This window comes from Dunckerocampus dactyliophorus, chromosome 12, assembly GCF_027744805.1.
Source record: "Dunckerocampus dactyliophorus isolate RoL2022-P2 chromosome 12, RoL_Ddac_1.1, whole genome shotgun sequence".
In the NCBI taxonomy this organism is placed as follows: domain Eukaryota; kingdom Metazoa; phylum Chordata; class Actinopteri; order Syngnathiformes; family Syngnathidae; genus Dunckerocampus; species Dunckerocampus dactyliophorus.
Window position 1 is genome coordinate 20,940,199 of NC_072830.1, and position 19,188 is coordinate 20,959,386.

Sequence of the window (19,188 nt, forward strand, 5' to 3'; positions counted from 1 at the left end):
TAATGTGAACAGCAGATCCTTTCCTGGCCTGTTGCTGCGTATCCTCCGAGTTGGCACCTATGATCCCGCCAAAGTGAGAATCCTCCTGGAGGACGAAGCGAGCCTGTAACTTCTGTTATCATCTGGATTCCCAGTGCTCGTCTCTGGACTTGCTCAACTGGTGCCCTGGACCAGGCACCTGGGGGGGGGGAGAAATAGCTGGGAGAAGAGGAGGCAGACAGATAGAGCAGTAGTGTGATGGAGAGAGGCAAAAACAGAGGAAGTGATACAGACAGAAACATGAACCCAGACACAAAAGAGCAGGACAAGATGCTTACAAACATGCATGTACACACACAAACACACAGTCTTATGCTCTTTTATGGTTACAAAAAAAGGGCCTGGTGGTGGTGGTGGTGGTGGGGTTTGCAGATAAGACTTGGACAGGCGACCCGAAGACAGAGCCACACTCGCCTCTGCGATGTGTTCCCTGGATTGAGTGACGGAAGGAGCAGGGCTGGCTGTCGTCAGCCTGGCCCAGAGCAGGAAGTGTGCTGGGGATAAGGCGGCCATGTGGCAGGATGTTATGGATTTCTAATTAGAGTAATTCATCTGTCAGCAGGAGCGCGCTTTCACTTGAGCTCGCTGCGGCCCCACTGTTGCCGGACCTCCACACTTCACGCTTCCACCAACTTGATCTGCACACATTCCTCAGCCGGGTTGAACATGAACACGAGCATGCATGTGCTCAGAGAGCGCACACTCACAGTTGGTCCAGGCTTGTAAACGGCTCCCAAAGGGATTGAGATGATGCCCAAAGAGGGCTCCCTCTAATGTGTTGTAAAAGGTGAAGAAAATGATTTTTCAGTGTCATGTTACAGTTGCTGTGTTTTAGTCAAAAGTGAACATAAGAAAAGGGTGGCTGATGAAGTGGGTCATCTAGCATCTAGTCATTCTAAGAGGCTAGTCAACATTGGCTGGTCATTAAATTTTGGGATTTTGACACAATTCTCCCAATCCTCAAACCTTAACCTGAACTGTAGAGCAAGTAGCATTTTAACAGCCTTACCAAGCAAATGTAAAAAATAGACACAATAAAACACTACAATCAAATGTTTAAATCTGCGCAGAGGCGCATTTTCTAAAAATTCTTTATTGTACGACCTTAGGGGCATTCAACGTTTGAGATTCCACGGTTTCCTTTGCAGCTGTTGTGTAAATGAACTATCCTGTGGATTGCATATACGTCTTTAAATTTGCCCTAGCAGCAATAGCAGCAATATAGCAACATATGCAGAACAATAAATAATTGGTGATATCTAGTTTAAGGCGGAGAGTTTTCGGAGATCGAACAGTTCTTTCCCTGCTTGCAAGGGTTTTCTCCGCATATTCCGACTTTCTACCACAATCCACATGCATACATGTTATTTGGAGACTCAGTTGTCCATAGCGGTGAATGTGAGTGTGAATGGCTGGTGACCAGTCCAGCGCCTTTCACATAACGTCAGCTCATCACCTGTGACTCTAATGAGGACAAGCAGTATAGAAATTGGATGGGATGCATGGATCTACCTTAATCAATATATAGAGATGAACATAGTATATAAAATCCTGATGTTTAATCAGTAGGAATCAGTACGAACAAATTTCCCAGTTTTCTTGAATGCAGCATTTGCAGATATACACCCAACCTGCTGCAGACATGCTGAACTAGAGGCTCGACAGGTCGCACAATGCAACAATAGGCCCTGCTATTGTGTTACGCCAGACATCCTGCTGCTGCTATTTTAGAGAGTGTCTCATAATAATACATAGAAACAAACAAATACGAGGTGTCAGTCTTACATGTGGACAAGTGCCGCTGAGTGGTATCATCAGTGCCTCACCATGAAGTCACGACTGGAGTCTTCTCAGGAGTTGTCTTCTAATCGCTCATAGGGTGTGGTTCAAGGGATGACTGAGGTCAGCCTCTCCTCCACTTTGGCTGAAATATGACCTGAAAAGGAAATATGGAGTACAGTTCTCCATAAACCACTTGACTGATTGCCATCATACTTCATACCGTTATTCATGGTCCCCTGAGGTTGACATCAGCATGTAGATGTGTGGTAAAAACACTTTTTTTTTTGACTGCTTGCAGGTGCTCATTTGTGATTTGGAGCAGAGGGCCAACATCAAATTTAGAGAGAAATCAGGAAGCCCACTTGGGAGGTGCTTTGAGATGTCAAAAAAGGCAGCAGTAACCCTCCACAAGCGTAACGTCCAAATATTGTATTCATCCTTCTGGCATAATGGGTTCCATTGCACCACTGTGAACCGTGGAGTGATGCATCATATCAGAAGATGCTTACACAACAATAAATTCCTACAAGTTTTTAGGGCGACACCAACATTACTGTCACTTCCCTTCCAACAATTCTGGAATCAAAAAGTCCTGGTTGACATAAATTCCATCATCACAGTGCCAGCATGCATGTCCTCGCAAACTTCTGATCTTGCGTTAACCAACAATAAAGTTGGTTTGTGGCTTAACAAGGAATGTGAAGCAGCAAAAACAATGGGAAAGGAAGAATCCATGATAAACTATAGAAGCTTGACATTTTATCGTAGAGCAGCAGTTCAATTAATCAATTTTACACAAAAAAAACTTTTTGAGCAAGCGAGTATAAACAAAAATGTAGATAAACAACATTTATTTTCCAGATCATGTCACATGTTGTATGGCCACTTGTTACTCGGCAATATTCATAGGGTTCAATCATAACTGCCCAATATGTTAATGCAAAAACGGTACGTGGCAGCCAGTCCCACTAGGCTGTTTTAATGTTATTCTCAGCTATGTAATTAGTATGAAATGTCAGAAAACATGAAAACTGGCTTCCTGGCAGTGATGAAAGCAATGTAAGCCCCTTTGACACTGCCCTTAAAATCCTTCTGTTTTTTTATGTCACATTAGAAGCAGACACCATCCTGTGTCACTTGGTTCTGTGTGAAATTCTCAGGGAAATCCATGTGAGACCAACTGCTATGTTTCATGCGGCAACTTTGTGGCATCTTTGTGTGAAAGAGGCTCTATACTCATGTCATGGTCATATGAAAAGAGGTCATAAATACAAATAACAACCAATCAATAAATCTGTTGTAACGCGGCAATTACATACCACAACAGCACATCTTATATGTTGCATCATCTCCTCCCGAAAGGAGTGGAAGATCCAAAACAAGTAGGGCCCTATGATTTCCGCGTTAACGGCCAATAAAAACGTAATTTACCGTTAAACATGGAATCTTGCGGAAAGTGAAATAATGTGAACAAAATGGTCTCATTGTGATGAGAAGGAACGTGCTTGTGGGGAAGTATTTACCGCTCAATCGTGGCAGGATCTCGTCACAATCACTAACTCGCCCCCTCTCGAACTAAACATGTCAAAACGGCGGTGAAAAAATTAGGAAAGTCCTCTCTTACGGCGCGTGAATGGAAGGTAGCGGGATTACCTTAGCAGAGCAAACTAGTGCAGCTGTGTGTGTGCGACTCAGGCTGGGTGAGTGTTTACACCGTGTTGTGTTTCACCACTTTAATGTAAGCTAGCATTTTACAATGGTCGCTAATGACGTGCAGGTTCTGCGATAAAAATACAAGAGGCACGTTTATTCTTGCACCCAGGTTGTCTTGGCTGTAAAGACACTTTCCCAACACACACAACACACTTCCGGCTTTGAAAATAAGACCACTGTTTGCCACATCTTGTCTAATTGTGTAAACAAAATAAGGGTGTCATAAAGATATCTTACATTGATAACGCAATTGAAATTACATTGGTAATTCCGGGCCGCACAGTGGCCGAATGGTTAGCATGTTGGCCACACAGTCAGGAGATCTGGAAGATCTGGGTTCAAATCTCCGTTGGACATCTCTGTGTGGAGTTTGCACGTTCTCCCCAAGTGTTTCCTCCCACATTCCAAAAACATGCATGTTAGTTTAATTGGAGACTCTAAATTGTCCATAGGTATGAATGTGAGTGTGAATGGTTGTTTGTCTATATATGCCCTGCAATTGGCTGGCGACCAGTCCAGGGTGTACCCCGCCTCTCGCCCAAAGTCAGCTGGGATAGCATACCAGCATACCCGTGACCCTAGTGAGGATAAACGGCATAGAAGATGGATAGATAATAATAACAAGCACGGACATTCCAGTTTGTTGAAGACTTTGTAGCAGTGTGTGCAGAGGTTGACATCCCATTTATTTATTTATTTGTATTATTTACTTGTATTAATGTCTCTTCTGTTGTTGTTGCTTAATTTATTGGTATATATGTTTATGTGTTTATGTTTCTTTTGTTCTTATTCTTTCATTTGTTTTCTTTCTTTTCTTGGGAGAATGAACAGAATAAGATTTTCATTGCATGGTATAACTGCTGTTTTACTATGCACATGACAATAAAACTCTCTTGAATCTTGAATCTCTTGAATCTTGAATCTTGAATTAGAAAAGTTAGCCAGGCTACAACCATTTCTCTTTTTCTCGGCAAAATTAGCCAATGATGTATTGTATCAATAAATGTAAGGATTTTTAAAATTTAATTAATGGACATTTTATTCAGTAACCCAAAACGTACAAACTCCATGCGGGTAAAATAAGTGTAAAAGGTAAAAAATGGAATTCAAAAAAATTTCAATAGAAAAAACGGAATTTGGGGAAAAAAATAAAATGGAATTTGGGAAAAAATAAAACAGATTTCATAGGGCCCTTGACAAGGTCAAATTAACGCAGCACAAATCAGTGAGACTAAGGTTAATGTACCTTCAAACATAGCATTAGCCATGTGTAAGGCTAGCTTCTCTTAATTATGACGACTGTCGAATGTGTGGCAGTCTATTACGATGGTAACGTGACTTCAGACAGGGTTGATTTCATCTGCAAAAGTACAGTGCTGTGATTTAAGAAGATGGAAAATAAAAACATTTTAGCTCACTAATCAGTAGTTGCTCATTTATATCAGACAATACTGTGAAATGAAACAAGGAAGTGCGTGTCTCACTCACTTAGTTGAGAGTAATGTGTTCCACTACAGAAGGTGTCTTCATTTTACTTTGAACACTGCAAAAACTCGATATGTAATAAAAAATATTTGTCTTATTTCTAGTCAGCCTGTCTAAGTTGAGGATTTATAAATGTACAGCCATCAGCATGACGTAATATGTAATTTAGTCTTAGTAATGTCTCAGTAAAGTAACTATTATTTCTCTCATTTGCCAGGAAATAGTTACAGTCTGGGATGGGTAAATTCATCCACAAAAGCACCATCATGTAGTCCATCAGACCCAAGAAAATACAGTTTGTTCCTATGAATAATGTGAATTTAAGTAATAAAACGGTCGAAAAATGAAGCCAATTGGTCATTCATTATTTAGTGAAATGTTTTCTTTTCTCTTGTGTATTTATTTATAATTGCCCTTTAATCAAGCAAAAATGTTTTTTCTGATTACTCGATTAATCAAAAACATTTTCAGTAGAATACTAGATTACTAAAATATTCGATAGCTGTAGCCCCGATGACATATTTGTCCTTCATTCTTTCTTCCTATTTTGAGGGTGAAAGGCGTAAAGAAACATCAACGGCGGCAACAGATGACAGTGATGGAAGAAGTCATAACAAGATAGAACACAATCAAACATAAGGAAGAAAAAGACAGTGGGACGGAGGAGAAGGAAGAGCGATGAAGCATGAGACCGACCATCGAGGGGGGTGGGGGTGGGGGGGTGGGGGGTAATGAAGGAGGAAGGGGGAGTGGGTGCAGTGTGAGGCCGGGAACATAGAGCAGCGGCCGGGGGGATGTTTAGATAGGTGCAGGCTGCCACTAGGAAGTCCACGCTCCAGTATAAACAGGCCGCCACACAAGCCAGCGCTCCCAACTGTGGGAGAAATCTGCCTCGAGTGGCGCTGGTCAAATGGAGCAGAGAAGGATGGAGGGAGTGGATGGTGGGAGGTGAGGGAAGATGGGTACATGGCCACTTTCAGATCCCCACTGAATATATACACAGCTGAGCCTGGCCTCTCTGGAACCATTTCCTCCTGCTTGCCTCTGAGAGATCCACATAAGGCTGGACTCCTGAGGCCGTTTTGGCTGTTTCTTATCTCGATGTGTACCACACATAACTCCCACTACCAAAATGGACGCCATTGCAATGTTTGGGACTGTTGTGGAACATTTAGGAAAAGGTGACTAAGAAGTCAGCCAAAGTGACTGAGAGCTGTGCTAATCTTGTTTGGAGTAACGTGGACTGAGCTCCATGGATTGCACAGGGCAGCATATCTGACTCGGGTGGGCTACGCTAAATGAGGTCAAATATTCTGGTTCTCTCCCGATTGGGCCCTTTTTTATACTGAAGAAGCATATACATACACATACTTCATGCTGGTTAGAGGGTTTTCAGGGGAATTTCCTTTGAACATGAAACCCCATGCAGCAAAGGAAGAGAAACATTCCACGAGCACCAACACACTGGCACACCCCTCAGTAACATGCAACCTCCCACAGACACGGGGTGCGGAAAATTCCCCCCTCAGAGTCACTTGTAAGAAGTGCAGGTGTGCACCAACAAGCATCACGTACTGTACATGCAACGCTGTAACTTCTGCACCTTGGCCACACAACATAAACAAAGCCAACTCAGCCATGTTTAATCTCATACATGACACCAGCAGACACCAAACGTAGTCATTAGACCAGGGGTTTGGATTGGCGGCACAGTGAGCCTCGCCTCAGAGGACATGCAGTTGTTGCCTCCCCTCCTCCTGCCACCATAGGAACTTAAAACCAATTCATTTTGCCTTCAAACATTAAACAACAACAGAGATGTGGGGTCTGTTGAAAAAAATACTCAACCTAAAAAATATTTTACAATTTTCTACATTCATCTTGTATAAGTAAGTAATTCAATAATATTCACAGTGGAGCCATAACTCCAATGTCTTAAAGGTAGTAAAATGTTAATAAATAATACGAATTTTACAAGTTTTGCACTGTCGATCACAGCTTTTGTCTTAAAGTGTGAAACAATGGGGTGCGACAACTTAAAGAGACTGTTTGCAAGTCACTCCAATTTACATTTTCCATCCATCCATGCCGCTTATCCTAATTAGGGTCGCGGGGGTATGTTGGAGCCTATCCCAGCTGACCTCATCAGTTACACATCAGTTGCTATACATTTGTTCAATGTACAACCGACTTTATCATAAGAAATTGATAACAGCTGATGAAATAGTTGACAGAGACTCAGTTTGACCTCTGCCTGATGCTTGCCTCTTTAGGCACACCCAAACAAGCATTTCCTGGGAGCCATTGCTCGACGTGCTAAAACCGTGAACAGAACAAAGCGGAGTGGGGATGCTCGGCATGCCAATATAAGGAAGTCCCGGTTGCATTGACGTCAATGGAACTCTGTGTTAAAAAAACTCTGTAAAACACAGCGTGCAGGGCCGTCCAAAACTACTTTCATGGCTCTCTTCCAAATGCACAAAATTATCTGACACATTGGCATCGTTTAACAAAAGAATACAACATTGTAACAACATTTATAGGACAGAAAAGAGGAAAAGCATAATAGGCCCTCTTTAAAATGCAGCAGATGGTGATTATCACTACAATGCTGTGAAGTGTACTTTATTTTATTGGACATTTTAGACAGAACTCCATCTGTTGTGGCACTATCATTGCTGAAATAATTGTGTGTATGGCAAATTGTCCTTGTTTAATTGCCTCCAAGACATGCATATATAGCAAAGAAGCTTTCAATGTGCGGGCGAAGCAGCTCAGTCAAACGCTATCACAATGTCCTTGCCATGTGAACATTCCCATGCCATTCTTCCAAATAACGGCATACTTGTGAAAGTTCTCTCACCAGCTTAAGGTCCGATCGGGTCTTGTCCCAAACTGCCATCACTGGCGGGAGCATAATAGCAGCAGTAGCGTCCTCCGAAACCCATAATGGCGCCTTAGTTCGTCAATGTAAAGCAAAAGTAGCCGTTTGTTTACTCTTAAACAAAGAAAAAGTCATTTCCGTATGCTTCAAAGCAGAAATGTAATGTGTGCCATTGCAAAAGTTCAGTTAAGTTTTTAAGGACAGAAACCTACCATTGCGTGTGGGTGACAGGCCAAAACGCGAAAAGAAAAGTACACGCTTTTAAAAAATCCGTATTTGCGTGGACATGGTCAAGAGGCAATTTACATTCATGTTGTGACTATGTATTCAATGATAGCTAACGTAAGTAGCTAAACTTAGCCAAATCGCTATCATTAGTTGACAACACATATTACTAGTGTGCATGTGTGTTTTTCGTTGGAAAGGTGAGGCGGGATATAATGGTTGCAGGGTGTTCAAATGTTGACACCTTCTGGCAGCTGGAGTAATCCACTGCATATAGCCCCTTTAATATCTCAACAAAAGTTACCGTAACTTCCTTAATATTGAAGTTACGGAAGTGAATTAGGTACCAAAATATTTATATTTAGTATTTTGGTGTTTTATCTGATTATGATCGATTAAATGCATGATACACAGCACACAATTTGTAATATACCAACAAAATGTGTTATTATTTAATTAGCACATCATACATACCTCACTAAACCTACCTCTGTGTGCACGTTTTGCGTATTCCTTGGCGTACAATATGTGGCTTTTTTGGCGACACATGCTCCAAAAGAAGGACAAGCCTCACTGAAATCTGTTACAAGAAGTACAACATTAGAAGGGAATAATGCGACTGATTAGCAGCTAATGTTATCCGCTAACAAGCTCAACAAAGTACAGTGTAGGAGGCTAATGCTAACTTGAGTGCTAACCTGGCAAGTCTAAATAAACTTACTGAATTCACTTTCTATCAGTGTTTAGTTCTGCACAAAAATCTCTTTCTGAATATTCTAAATCATCTGTTTCCATGCCAGTGTCACATTAAGCAGAATAATGCTCCTTAAAAGAGGCGTTGTCCTCTTGTTATCAGGCTCAAATCATGTTTTTCAGGCCATAAACTAGCTGAGACTGAATCAACAGCGCCATTGCTGGTTGTGGACAGTACTGCACCACATTTTACCTCTCTTCAAGACGCAATTAATTCACAATCAAGTCCACACAATCAAAATACGCTCAACCAGTAATTACTTGATGAATGTGTCTATCTCTAGGAACTGTAGAAAGAGTAGCGAGTGAAGATTTTGAAGCTGAAGGCACAGAACTACAGTAATGGTAAAAGTAGTATTAGAATGTGGCATCCTGATGAGCTGTAATGGTTTCTGAGAGCCTATCATCTCCCACATGCAAGGCAAATTCTCTGATAGAATCAGGCCACAGCCTTCAGCTCTGTGAGAGCTTCATGGCTCAGCACCACAATTTTGTAAATCTCCAAGTGTAAACTACGAGGGCAGCTAAGAAGGACGGCGTGAGTGGTCTAAGTGGAGCAACATCCAGGCCAGCACTCTGACGTAGGTCTACACACAAAATGACCTGCCAGTAAACAGCAACAAGCCGTGCATCTCGTCCTGGAACAGGCCCACGAAGCAGCTGTGAGTCCCAGCAGAGCCTGACACTCCCACTCAAGAAGGCCTCTCTCTCTCTGTCAGGCAAACACACCCACCTTTGCCCGTGCATACTCATGTCTAAATCACATACACACCCACACCCAAAAACCTCACTTACAAGCACTTTTCATGTCATACGTCACTTTGAGTTCCAGTTAAGGTCAAAGGATTACACAAAAAGCACATGAGGCTTTTTGGTGAAGCATTATCTATTAAAATCTTCTACACCTAAATAGTTGTAAGTGTTAAAACCAGAGTTTGACGGCATAATACACTCAATTTCACAGCAGCCCAAGTACACAGAAACCTCCAAAAATATGTAATATATGCTGGCTGCTCAGTACAATATGACTACCATAATAATGCAAGAATGTATCCTATTCCACGACTTGTCCCTATTCTAATGTTTTTGTTTTTAAGATCAGAGCTAATGACAAATAAACAGATCTCATTTGTGACTTTTTCCACCTCATCAAAACAGGCTAAAACACTCAGATAAACAAATAAACATGGCAGGTGTAAACCAACAGCACCTTCATTTATTTAGTGACACTTAAAGCAAAACAAACAAAGACTGGAATACGGTCGCTGTCAGCACATAACAGAAAAGTGCACCAAGAGTAGGAACAACATGGCTTGAAAAACAGCTGGCCAAAACTCCCAGTTAACAGTGGGGCTAAGAATCTCAGGGCACCTCACAATACGATATGATTTGCGATACATGGATCACGATAACGATAAATATCTCGATACGATGATAGGGTGAAACAAAACCCCAAAAATTTTTTTCATATTCATGAGTCATGATTTCATTCGGTTTATATTTTCCAGCCTTCCGCGGGGAAAGAGAGGTATAGAAAACGGATGGATGTTTTGCAGCATATTTGAACCAGAATACACTGTAGACACTGTAAGACAGGATTTTATTTTAGGTGTCTGACAAACAGTGACACTATTTTAAGCTCATTCCGAAAACCATGTCTCTCAAGTAGATCAAATCGATTAAGTAGAAGCACAACAAAATAGTAGTAATATAGTAGTAGAGACGTAATCACTGGAGAGAGACAGACATTGACCAGGGTAAGGTTGAGCAGAACGACAATGTTGACAATAAACAACGTAAACTAAACACACGTCTCTTGATTGAATAACATAACATTTAGCATTTGAATAGAAAAAACATTTATTTTACGAGGCACAATTTTATCCGCAAGCATGGTGGCGAATGAGGTGGCTGTGGGTGTCTGTTGTGCGGTCCGTGTGTCGTATTTTCATGAGACACTTACTGCATTGTATAAAATCAGCGTTGTCTCAGACATGCTCTAAAAGCCAGACAATTTGGATTTCAGCTATGCTGGTGCATCTTTCCGTAAAATGTTCACTTTCTGGTGTCATTTTTAACCTTTTCCCATTATGAACCAATAGGTCCTTTGATGATGATGGCCTTCCTAGCGTTTAAAGCTAGCGCTCACCTCAGCTACTTTGGATTGTGCCAGTGAAGCAGGTTATTTTGTTAATGCATAGTGAGTCTAGGTCTTCTATTGAACATACACGACATTTTCATTTCCTTATTAGCACAAATTAGGCTTTTTGTATCAAAAGAGGCTATGTAAAACAAAAACAAAGACATTCTTTGTAAAAATGTATGCTCAGCAGCAGCCACATTTTATATGACTCGACAGTGAGCTTGATAGTCGAAACAGACTCCCCCGAATCAAATTGTCCAATATTCACCCTTACAGTAAAGCACAGTAAAGGGAAAAACAGTGTTCAAAGTTCCTCCGGTACAGTATGTACTTTCATTATTCGGTTTAAATGACCCAAATTGCATAACTGTAATTTCACCTTGTGAGTTTTTTATTTTGCACAATATTGCAAGAGTACCAGCCTCCCCTTCCTGTAACCTTCAATCTCGTAGCATAATGACTTCATCATTTTGACCTATAGCAGAACACATCATTCACATTTCGGTACTTTTCAGTAACTTGATGTGAATTGGCCAAAATATAAAAAAGACAGCTTGGAATGTGAGCAGTTTCAACATACAGTAGAACTGAATGAACCTAACTCAGAAGTGCAGATCTCAGTCAAAATCAGTGTAACAAATGCACACACACACACAAAGCATTTTCTTACACTAGACCTCCTTAAAAAACTGAAAGTCTTCTTACTTTACCAAAGGTCTAGTTTGGTGAAAATGATCCTTGTAGTTTTTATTCTAAAACAACCAGGCACCAAAACATCCTTGGTAGAGATAGTTAGAGAGGCACAATGACTCTCTATGACCAACTCAGTTATTCTGGGGGCCACATTTTCAGAAAGCTAAGAAAGGTATGTTAGACAGCTTACTATACTGTCAGTAAAAGGATCTGTCATATTTACGTCAGTGCTGGTATTCATAAATAAAGTAATAAAGTTGTCAATTAAAACAGAAACCCTATGTTAAGGCTAGCAGAGATCCTCTACTTTATTACCTCTGACAACTACTTTAAAAAGCTAGTCGATGATACTTTATATGAACTATACCTACTGCAAAGACATGAGTAAATGATCCTCTATGGGACCCGTAGAAATAGTGTTGGTGGACAACATTGGGGTCGTGAGTTAATAGATAACATCCCTGCTCGCTAATCATGTACACTTTATTTTGTACCCTTATTGTGAATATGTTTATTTCCTAAAACCAAAGCAATATATCAGTGGCTAATTGACAAAGTCTTCTGCAGCGATTGTGTTTTGATCTGACAAATCTTAAGTAAGTTTGATGAAGTGTAGAATTACTACAGCTTCTGTTTGGACTGCTTGGACCGCGGCAGATGTCACATTCATCACCTGAGCTAATGAGTAATGCTGGGAACATCAAGTGTAGGTGGGACTGCAGGGTTTAAAGTGTGTTTTTCTTCATAGTGTGTCAAGAAATCCACTATCACCAGCCGGTTTCGAAAGGCTGGATTGCTACGTGATGCTCACGATGCTCAAGCTAAAGGCCTAAGGCCTCGAGATGAAAGCGACAGAGAGCGACATCGAAAGAGAAAGAGAGACTGACAAAGTGTGTGATGAAGGAATTATGAGGCTGTTCCATTCTGATGCTGAAAAGGACAACTTTAGTGGTTTTAGTTCCCAGGACGAGGATGAAGACGACGGTGAATGACTTTTCTAGTAGGCCACTGTTTAACTAGTCGTATTACACGCACTGTTCGCCAGTGTTTAAGTAGCTGTGTTACACGCAGTGTTCAGTGCTGTTTAGAAAAAAAGCATTTATTTAATCAGAAGTTTTTAAAAATTTCATTCCTGTAACATATTTCTGTGTACTATATATCCCATGTTATGACATGGACACCTGCATCTTATAGACTGGTGCAACCTATACATACATATACATATATATATATACAAATATTTTAGTGGGTGCGCTCTATAACTCGGAAATTACGGTACTGTCTAAAGTCGTCCCTTGCCACTTCATGGTTCGAATTTCGCAGCTTGACAAACATAAACATGGCTAAATGACTTAAAATACACATATAAGGTAATCAGCAGACGCATTCAATGGCACTGCGAATGATATGTAGTATTCTACACTGGCCACTAGCTGTCAGTAATGTAACTGCAATGTTCGGTGAGACACACAAACACAAGACTTGATTGGCACAATAGGCTTTCATGTTAATGATACATAACGTTGCATCAAGTGAATACAAGTAATGCTGGCCGACATATCCCATGCCATGCTCCCTAAGATTCCTTTAGCATGAGTGACAGCCCGCACTGACGCTGGACCACATTACCTGCCTTCCTGAAAAAACTGACACAATCCATACAGATTCATTTTGTGCAGAAGCTCTCTAAATTCCAAGCAGAATTGAACAAGTGCGCCCACTGAGCTGTGAAAACACTTCACTCTGAGCACATAAACTTAACAAACACAACGGCACTCAAGTCACCAGATTCTATGGTGTGATGGTGTCCTGTCTCTTTGAGCGTTCATGCAGCATTCTTCTTCTTATTATATTTTACACGTCAGCGGCAGTGAACTATTACATCTGTGTATATCACAGAGGCAGTGTAAGTAAAACAAAAGTTTAATCCAATATAAATTTTATAGACCAATATTATTAATCCAGTATTTATACTAATAATATTCAAATAAACTGCAAATGTTCTATTGTTAATGAGATTACCCTTTTTTTTAAGTTGGAGGAGACATTATTGCAGATTTAATTAAAATTAAACAATTAATTCTAATCAGTACTAAGCAGAGAGAGGGGACTTCCACCAAGTATTAATATTTGCTGCTAACAATAAATATCAATCAATAAGTGATAAATGGCTAAAACATTTTCTGAATCCAAGGGAACAAAACGTAATAATATATGACTCAAAAATCTGATTAAATGTGTTGCATAAAGAAGATCTAGACAACTATTGTATATTTAAATGTTTTGTTCATTATGAAAGGCTTTTTGCTTTTTTTTTAATATCTGGATTATCAGCAAAATGGGATAGAAACCCATCGTCCACGTTAATATGTCAAAAGCTGTAAACAGGATGTTGCACACAAACAAACCCATGTTATAGGTCATTAAAGTAATTAATTATATATGCATAAAAATACATGGGCGGGATTGCTGATAATATTGAACAAAGACGTCCAAATGTGTCTTTACGTCCTAAAATAACAGTCGTGTGGAGGAAGTGGACTAGGCTGCACTTTCAGTGACACACTTTTCCCAGGCTTCTCTGCAGCGTACGTCTTGTGTCACAACTTCTGGTCTCATGTGGTTTGGCTGTGGTTGCAAACTGCTCCATTTCACAGAGCAAGCAAGAGTGGAGCTTCTACAACAGCTCTCATGATCACAGATTCATCCTTACATGCTGTAATACACACAATGACAAGAAGAAGCAGTATAAAAACAGCAACAAAAAAAAAGATCCCTGAAAATTTCCTCAATGAAATCTTGGGCCACACAGAAGCATTGACTTCCATCTCAGTCAATGAGTGTTTAACAGCAGGGATGCTGGAATCACATTGATAATGTCTTATGGTGTCCAAACTGATGAGCAGCTGTAAGCCATTTCAGTGAATTATTCCTAAGGCCTGCCGTACAGCACCATAGTAAACCTCCATGGAGCTTTGCAAATCCCCACCTGGCTAGCATCGAAACAATGGTGTTGTGACCATGGACACAAGACAGAGAGGAAACTAAAATAGTGGAGCCTGCAGGATCTCAAGCATCTCCATTGGGTTTTAAAAAGCCTTACAGCTGCATGGCAGTGATGTCTTCTAGTCTATTTCTAATTGGTCTCACTGTGTTGGACGCGGCAGTAGGTTTGGAAAAACAGAACTTGTCTAAACAAGTCATTTGGCCGCAAGGAAATTGTGATGCATCGCTGAAGCAATTGCATCAAGGCTGTCCAAAGTCTGGCCATTCGTGATCATCAGTATGTTTTATATTGACCCATTGGATATTCTAAAAAAACAATACTATCAGTGTACAGCTTATATAGAATAGCGCAGTGGTCACCAGCCTTGTTGTGTCCAAGATCCCTTAGTCTCGGTTGTGAACCTTGGCCAGATCTACCCCCCGCCCCACTCTGATATTTATATATCAGACTATAAGCCGGACTATAAGCCGCTACTTTTTTCACACTCTTTTAAACCTGTGGCTTAAACAGTGATATGGATAATTTATGGCTCAAAGAGCTACAGTTCCCATGATGCTTAGCGTGCCAAAAAAGAAAGTAGTGCATTTCCGCAATAGAATTTAATATCACAAGATTTGAATTTTTGAGCTGACAAATCTTAAGTAAGTTTGATCAAGTTAAGAATCACTACAGCTTCTGCTTGGACTGTGAGCATCTCATGTCTCACCTGAGCTAATCAGTGACACTGGGATCAAAGAGTGTAGGTAGGACTGCAAGGTTTAAAGTGTGTCTTTCTGTATACATAACCATGTTATACTGTGGACATCTGTTGTTTACAGACATTTGCGCCCTTAAACATGTAAAAAAAGTGCTACATTTTTAAAGACAAAGGTTTGTGTTATTATTGGTTGTTGGTGTCAATATTGCAGCCCTTTCTCATTGTGCCTTTTGTTCTATTGGTGTATGCTGGCACCTCTGCCCGGGCTTTGGGGACCAAGTTCAAGGCTGGATGCGTGCCTGGAGAGCAGTAAGCCGTACAGGCGTGTTCATTAGTCAAAATGCGTTGGTCACTCTCCGGGAGGGGAGGGCACTTATGTGATAATGCATTCCTAATATTTCGCAATCGTAGTGGACAGTTAGGACTGTATGTGAGTTAAGCAAATTCGCTGGAGCACCTCATCCACATCGCTGCTCCAGTCAGAAATTACATTTGACGGGCTTTATTAATGCACAGTTCAGGTTTTCATCCAGCTGGCTGATTTTACATAATGCCTGATGTATTGTCTGATACCTTTTATCACCAACACAGACAGACATAAACATACATGTGCATCTCAACAGCAGCTGCCCGAATAGCTCGAATGTGCCATTGGTCCTAGGAAGGACCCTTAGCTGTCCTGCAAGGTTCCAGTGCCTACACTAAATACAAACGTATAATTAGGGAATTTACAACTGTGATCAAACAGGCAAGTCCAAAAGATCGACTGGTCGATCGCGATCGACAGGTTGACGACCCCTGGTATTGAGTAAAAATCAAATTGTGTCCAAAGTGTTTATCTAGGACAGGTGGGCCTCAATTTAAGGCATTCCGTGCTATGTCGTTTAATGGTTTTGCACTTTCGAGTGGCCGGCCAACCAAAATTAACCCAAGAGCGCAGACGACTCATCCAAGAGGTCACAAAAGATTTAAGAGTTTTATTGTCATATGCACAGTAAAACAGGTAGTTATACGACGCAATGAAATTCAAAACAACATCCAAAAAACTGCAGGCCTCACTTGCCTCAGTTAAGGTCAGTGTTCATGACTCCATCATAAGAAAGACACTAGGCAAAAACAACCTGAATGGCAAAGTTCCAAGACGAAAACCACTGCTGAACAAAAAGAACATTAAGGCTCGTCTTAATTTTGCCAGAAAACATCTTGATGATCCCCAAGACCTTTGGGAAAATACTCTGTGGTCTGACGAGACAAAAGTTGAACTTTTTGGAAAGTGTGTGTCCCATTACATCTGGCGTAAAAATAACGCCGCATTTCAGAAGAAGAACATCATACTAACAGTAAAATATGGTGGTGGTAGTGTGATGGTCTGGGGCTGTTTTGCTGCTTCAGGACCTGGAAGACTTGCTGTGATAAATGGAACCATAAATTCGGCTGTCTACCAAAAAATCCTGAAGGAGAATGTCCGGCCATCTGTTCGAAACCTCCAGCTGAAATGAAAACTTGCAGCAGGACAATGATCCAAAACACACCAGCAAGTCCACTTCTGAATGGCTGAAGAAAAACAAAATGAAGATTTTTGAGTGGCATTGTCAAAGTCCTGACCTGAATCTTATTGAGATGCTGTGGCATGACCTTCATAAGGCGCTTCATGATGGAAAGCCACAGCACTTTACGAGACTCACTGCAAGTTATCGCAAACACGAGATTGCAGTTGTTGCTGCTAAGGGTGGCCCAACCAGTTATTAGGTTTGGGGGATAATTACTCTTCCACACAGGGCCATGTAGGTTTGGATTTTTTTGCTCCTTTAAGAATAAAAAGTTTAAATTAAAAAATGTATTTTGTGTTCAGTTGTGTTGTCATTAACTATTTTTTGTATTTGTTTGATGATCTGAAACACTTAACAAGCAACATTTGACAAACATGCAAAAAATAAGAAATCAGGAAGGGGAAACACTTTCACACCACTGTAAATGCCAGGTCGCTAATCGTAAAGTGAGTAATAACAAAGCAGTGCAGTGGTCTTGAATTTGAAGGGTTGTTGGTGCTTTGGGTTTTATTATTTACTACCGTTTCATTTAATTGTACTTCATGTTTTATTATTGTATTTTATGTCCTAAATGGGTTCTGTGTCCAGTTTCAGTGACGTAGGAGGTAAATTAGGTAGAATTTAGGTGTAAGATGGAACTTAAACCAACTCGGAACTTGTATGGAACCCGAAGACCACCTATGCTGCCTTAATCCTCTTGGGCATGGAATTGACCAGAGCTGCACAGGTAGTTACTGGAATCCTCTCCACCTTCCTTTCATTTGAGGATGCCCCACAGTACGTCGGCAGCACTCATGTAGTGCCAGACCATGGCACTACCACCACCATGCTTGACTGTGGGCAGGACACAAATTTATTTTCTAGTTGCAAGTTTCATTTCTATAGTGCTGTCCATTGAAAAGAAACAATAAAATCATTGCTGAAATGTGAGGATTGTGCTCACTTGTGTGAAGGTCGGGAGTATGCATACTTGGTCTTCAATTAATTTCCTGCATTTAAAATGCCTCAGTAGACAAGTGGCTGCAGTGAGGCATTAGCTTGTCTCTCAAGGAGACAGGTTGAATAATAAAGCTAGCCAGTCATGCACAGTCACAGTCAAGCACCATCTGCTCAGACGGTCCAAACACTCTTGGAGGGTTCGTAAACTCTCCACTTGATGACTCCTCTGCTATACCTGCGTGTGCATGACACACACTTGAGATGAACCAAGAGGGAGTAAATGAACGTTGCACCTCTGTCTTCTGTAAACACGTCCTCCAAAGAGGGCGCCCGGTCAGCCAGGATGAGCTATAGCAGGCCCATCCACTAAACCCAGTGTCTGTCCCGAGTTGTAAAGGCAGCAGTGAGCCTGGCCAGTGACTGCTGGTTTATAATCAGTCAAACAGCAGCATGTCAGCGCTGCACCCCGCTACTCGTTGCAGTGCACTCAGCTCACCGTGCTCCTTTCCTTCGTCTAAATTGAGTGAGTTCTCTGTCCCGACCGGTGGCAAATCAACGTGACCCATTTTATGAGGCGGCTCTTGTCAGGGAGCCACTTCTGGTGCATCAGGTGGGAACACAGGCCCGGAGGACAGATGACGGGTTGGAATTTAAACATGTCAAACCATGGAACACAAAGAGTGTTCATTTTTCTCACAAGCAGAGGCTCATGGGACTGTGCACATTCATCATGGGGACAGAAGGCCGGCAGGACTCATGCGGCAGTGGCGAGGAGCTCATCAGCACTTTGGGATGACAGTCGGCAGACAAAATGCTGGAATGTTTGACTGCTTCTCACGTTTGTAGTACAAATCTTGTATTGGATGTTAAAAAAAAACAATCAACAGTCTTACGAGGTACACGATGTGCTACAGACAGCTGCAGCCAAAGACACTCGCATACTTTGTGCTGTAGATGATAACTTTTACTCTATTTTGACAGCTTCCGGCCCAATTCAAACACACAAATACGTGTTAAGCGGGCCAAGTTGCAAGAAATAGGGAAAGCTACAAATGTGCGGAAAGCAATTATTACTAGTACTTAGTACTAATACTACAAAATTACATTAAACGTCCTGTATTCATTACGGTAAACCTGTATTCCATGTTGTTGCAGATAGTGTGTGTGTGTTTGAATGTGGGGGCTTATTTCACAGGAATGGGTGGAAAAAAAAAAGTACCATACAGCGTGACTGTGATATTCTTATAAAAGCATACACATCTTGGAAGCTGCAGTAGT

At 41.2% G+C, this 19,188-nt stretch overlaps 1 long non-coding RNA gene across 2 annotated transcripts in view; it reads right to left on the bottom strand.

Annotated features, from left to right (window-relative positions):
* Positions 1 to 1,690: 1,690 nt before the first annotated feature.
* The window catches only part of LOC129191235 (uncharacterized), a 40,792-nt gene continuing 23,294 nt past the window's right edge, over positions 1,691 to 19,188 (bottom strand). For both annotated transcript variants that reach the window (XR_008573166.1, XR_008573163.1), the window contains one exon: positions 1,691 to 1,975. This is a non-coding gene — a long non-coding RNA (uncharacterized LOC129191235). The remainder of the gene's footprint in view (positions 1,976 to 19,188) is intronic.